We start from the raw sequence: 5,705 nt of genomic DNA on the forward strand, positions 1-5,705 counted from the left end.
GGCAATGGCTTCCGCGTTGCCAAGCGAGAGCTTCCCATTGGTTCAGCGTCGCGTGGGGAGGTGGGTGGGGGTGGGGGGGTGGATTGACCAATGGGAAGGCGTCGCTGCCGGGCTTCGTTATTTAATTATAGATTTGAAGTTTTTTTTTTTAAGTTTTAACATTTTTTTAATCATGGGACATCCCTTGCCAACATTAAAAATATATCTAAGAGTAGATTTTACCCTTTCTGGCTGTCTCTGGTGTGGACCTATCCGTTTCAGAGACAATGCACTTACTATCAGAGCACGTTTTTTTGTTTGCATGTTCGCCACAAGTAAATGTGGTTGATGCAGACATGATTCCTTGCTAAAAAGGTTTGGTGTTGTAAGGGGCCGTCCATAAATGACGTCACGCGATTTTGGACGATTTTTGACTCCTCCCCCCCCCCTATTCACATGGCGTCACAAAAAGTCAGACACCCTCCCCCCTCTCAAATATGACGTCACAAAGCTCTGCCCCCCCCCCCCCCAAAAAATAAAACATGCTTCAAATCGCTTTAAACTATTGTCATTGTAGTGCGTATTTAATGTGGCGCTGCACTCTGATGTTGTAGGAGAAAACATTTATCAAAAAGTCTATTTAATTAAGTAGAACGTGTTGTCTATATTTATTTAAAGTTGCGCATTTTGATGTGACGTCACAATTATCAAACCCCCCCCCTCGTCACACATCGTCTCAAATGTCTGACCCCCCCCCCATCAGGTGCGTGACGTCATTTATGGACGGCCCCTTTACACACGACTCGCTTACGCGCGCACACACTACTGTGCTTACTGCACGTGTCCACTGCAATGCGTCACGTGTACACGCTTGCACGTGTGCGCATTGCGAATGCAATAACTGCACGTGCACACGCTCGACATGAAGACGTCGTCACGGCCCAAAGCCAGTGACGGATGCCAACCCAATGGTGCCAAGTGGTTGCAGACGGAGTCTCGAGCGAAGGGCATGGAGACACTTCAACAACACCCGCAGCGAAGTGTCACAAGAGGGCGCAGCGTATACTGTAATCGCAGCCAGTGCCGGATTATACTGGTAGAAATCTCCTGGTTACACCAGCCCACAGGGGATTATTGTGTCCGTCGTGCAGGGAGGGGCTGGGTGGGGATGGGGATGAACTCAACGTTTAACCTACTCAGGCCGGCTTGTGCCCACCCTCACAGTCGGGCATATTTGCGGAATACACCACGCCGCCGTTGACCCTGGCCATTGACCGAGCAACCCAACGTTCCTACCAGCTCCCTCCGCAGGAATGTGTTCTATCGGGCTCCGCACTTTCAAGGACCCCACGCTAAATACTTTCAAGCTTTCAATTCCTGTTCAGTGATTCTGCATTTGCTCTATTACTATAGTACTATACTGCCTTCAACTTTTTTGAACGACTGGGTGTTTAAGGTTAGCGACTTGTCGTATTATCTGGCTTTATAACAAATAAAAAAAATACAATTATTTTGCTATGCAAGTAAACATGTATGTGTTTTAATATTGATGGTTTTTGGGCCCCTTTATAACATATGCTACAGGCCTCGAACTACCATTGGAACCTCATTTGCCAGTAAAAAAATATGATAATTGATTTTTTTTACCCTTTTATCTGGCAACAAAACTGACACCTTTTTTTAAAAGGAGTCATGTTTGCATAGACCACAATACCGGCATGTAATAATGCAAACAAAAAAAATTACTCCAAAAGGCGCCTTTTGGCGTCATTTGGTCCAACACCATGTGAGACTAGGCTCTAAGGAAAGCTGTCTCGGGTGTGGACCAATCGACTTCAAGGACAGTGCGTACATTATCAGAGTTATGTTTTTTGTTTGCATTATGACTGCAGGTATTGTGGTCAATGCAAACATGACTCCTTGTAAAAAAAGGTGTCAGTTTTGTTGCCAGATAAAAGGGTAAAAAAAACAATTATCAGGCCCCGAACTAGCTTAATCCGGCACTGATGGCAGCATCATCTGAGAAATTACCTCACCAACGAGAATATTAATAGGACTAGGACCCCTCTCGTAGGGTAGATATGGGGTCCTTGCCTATAATATTGGCATTTAATCGGCATTTGTCCGAGCAAAGCATGACTCTTGATGCGATGAGACACTTGAGTGTTTACACCGGTGCTTAGTTTTGCTTGTCCTCAATCAATGTTGCTGAAATTGCCCACTTCCAGAAGGCCCTGCGGCCAATGGGATGTGTAAAACATATATACGGTAATTGTTTACGCGGAAACGGATATGCGAAGACGTATTGTCTGATGTTGTATCTTGTTACAATAGTAATAATAACTTTTGTTGTTGTTGCGGAGAATATAAGTAACAATGTCCCCCCACATATCCGTCACACATCACATCAGCCACAGGGCCTTCTGGGAGTGCAGAAACCTCATGTCGAAAAACCCCCAAAAAACTCAACACGATCGTCAATAACACTTTGGCTTTGAAATGAAACGTCTTTAATAGGCGACGTTTTAGGCAATGGCCCTTCTTTATAAGACACGAAAAGAGAGGCCAGAGATATAGAATGATAAGAGTTTCAGACTGCACTTTATAACATGAGGTGATAAGTGGGTATCAAGTAGTAGACGACTCCTTCAGTAATCAACATTTATTACTAAATAAACCAACTAATTAGTTGTTAAAAGTAAAATAAAAATGTTTGTTGGCACATTACACTATGGATATAACTGCTACAGGAAGGTCAACTAGAGAAGCCCTGATGAAAAATAATGATCAAAAGTATCCAAAAACACCCTACAATCAGTAAATGTTTCACTACATTGTGTTTTAATATACAAGTAGAGTACTTTTAATGTTTCCAATAATTGAAGTAAGCAGACAAAACCCCTTATAAAATTAAATGTCCAGTAATGATATTTAATATGTTTTTATTTAACTAAATGTAAGGGATTTGGAGAACATCTACTGTATACCACTGTAGGGTTCCACAATGTTCTATTCTTGCGCATGATGGCAATATGTTCAGAAGCTGACTGCCAACGTCGAGTTCTGTGAGCCACGAGAGGGCTTCAGGAGGGAGTTCGTGTACTTTTGCTGTTCCTCCTCCGTTGAAAGAGCGCATACCACAGTGGTTCACTATAGTTTTGGATGCAGGAGGCTTCTGAACAGTGGAGGCATCTCAACAACCTTGCCTGGCCCCATTCCCCTCTGGTCACTCGATACCGCCCTCACATCTTTACAAGCCTAAGGAGAGCAGTGGACAGCACAGCTGATGGACATGGGTGGAATGTAACCGACTGCTGCACGTGATGGTAATGGGTCTTCTGGGGACGTTTCAGTGAGGGAATAGTCAGACCCAGAACTGTAGATTAAATAAAGATCACAGGGAAATCAAGGCTACGTGTCTCGGTGCTCAAATGAATGTTCATCCCTTTTGGCACTCGTGAGTGATTTGTGGAAGTTCCACATACATGTGGCAGGGTCCAGTCTCTCCACAATAAACCATCTGCGCAGGAGAGATGATGGGATGAGTTGACCCCTTACTGGGTATTGAACTTCTGATTGTGAGAAATTTCTGACATTGTGTATTGATAAACTGTAATTTGTTTGTTGGGATAGAAGCCAGTGTTACAAGGGGTTGACAGGCAGTCTTTGGGGAAAGCTGCATAAGTGGGTGGTAAGTTGTGAGTACTGGAAGCCATGTGGTGTGGACTTGTCTGTGCTGATGGCCCTTGAGTTGCACTGTAGAATTGAGTGAGAATGTTGTACTGATGGGGTCAAACACACCAGCATAGAGAGTGTAATGAACGATATGCCACCACTCTCTGAAACATAAGCCATCAATCTCTGTCCTGATGTGTTCGACCCATCTGTAAACATCACTCCATTCTGTAGTGCAACTTTCTCCTGCTCAAAGTTAATTAAACATGTTGCAAGATACTTCCTTCTGCCATCAGTGCTGTCAAAGTCAGTATGACCGACAAGAAAAACCGCCGTTCACCACTAAGTCGTGGTGACGTCACCACGGCGCTTGTGCCATGCTAGGTGCACTTTGAGGCCACGTGAGGTGTCGAAGGCCCGCTGGCAGGAGGTCATGGAACATACCCAGGTGCCATGGGTTGACTGACTGGGATGGTATCAAATAAATATGAGAGACACGTACGTGGTCACATCACTGTATATGTGTTTGCATCAGAATAGAGATATAGCTGTTACTTCAGTGAACTTTTATACCAGACATAGATCTAAGAAGGTAATAATCAATTACCTCTACATATATTTGGTACCTACTGGTCTGACCACAATGAGACAAAAGTTTCTTCCAAGTGAACCTGAACCCTGCAGTAAAATACATGAGACAAATTACGGTAAATAAATCGTCAATAAGCCATTGGAAAAAAACAAAGTGAACATTTGAACGATAATATTTCGTGAAATTCATATCCAAGGTGCAGGGACAAAACAATTATTTGTGGAAAGGTCACGGAAAATGCGCTTACATTGTATATACAGTCTATGTCATACTATATAATTCTTAAAGTTTTGCTGGCTGGCTGACGGGGCGGGCAAGCTAGTTGCCCTCTCGCCCTCCACTCCCTTCCGCGGCTCTCTCGACACCGCCACTGCCCCGTGCCATGCTGCTGAGAATAGAGAGTTGTATACAAAGTTGCATTTTCAGCGCATGACGAGCGGCATCTTTACTGGGAAAGCCATTTTCAAGATTTCATGGACTCTACTCACGTTATAATCTCCTTTGCCACGATTGCCATATGGAGTTTGCATAACAATCATGACTGCCGATGTACAACATAGTCACGAATACGCTTTAACTGTCAGGTCCACTGTAACTTCTCATAATCCACACATTTCGATATTTTTAGTCTGGGCTGCAGGATCTATGAAGGCTTTAGCGGGAGAAGCTGACACGTGGAGAGAATTGGGTTTATCAGTTTTGATTTATCATTTGGTTACGGCTCATTTGGCTAAACAATGTTTCATTTGACAAAGCGTGCGTGGTTTTAATCAGTTAACATCGCAGTGGCAAATGGAGTAACCATTGACATGTTCAGTTTGCCAAACCTTGAGCGGTTGTTTAATGTTCAGTTACGTGAGTTTATTCAGTCCGGTTTGTATTTTTGATCACTTTATGATCGGTATACTTGATTTTTCTATGTGTCGTTGTGTCGAACAAATAGCTGCTTCTGTACTCTTTGGTTCTTTCGGTAAAGTCACGTAGGTGAAATAAAAATAATATAAGAATAATTTATTTCACCCACGTGACTTTACCGAAAGAACCAAAGAGTATATGGATCCTTGCAGTCACGAAAACTTCAAATCTAGAATTAGCTGGTTCTGCTTTTTCTAAATAAATTGTGCGTTTGTCAAATGAAGAGGTGTGGAGTTGGCTGTCATGGTACACGTGTGTTCATTTGATAAAAAAAAAACATCCTACCAATGTGCTACTCAAACTTCCACCGAGTCTTTAAAGTTGTAAGATCATATAATGAGCGAAGCGTGATGTTACAGAACTCCAACTCCCGAGTGCTGTCTGACCGAGCGCGCCCACGTCGCCTCCCATCGACGTGGGGCCACGTGCCCCCGCTTCTTGCAAGCTCATGCTTTTATAATAGGACAGGGAGCTGCGCTAACTTGGGCAGCCCAATTAAGGAGGTGGCAGAGGTTACTTAAGAGCGAATCTCCTTAGACTCGGC

The sequence above is a fragment of the Lampetra planeri genome, chromosome 26 (genome assembly GCF_965212315.1).
Source record: "Lampetra planeri chromosome 26, kcLamPlan1.2.h2, whole genome shotgun sequence".
In the NCBI taxonomy this organism is placed as follows: domain Eukaryota; kingdom Metazoa; phylum Chordata; class Hyperoartia; order Petromyzontiformes; family Petromyzontidae; genus Lampetra; species Lampetra planeri.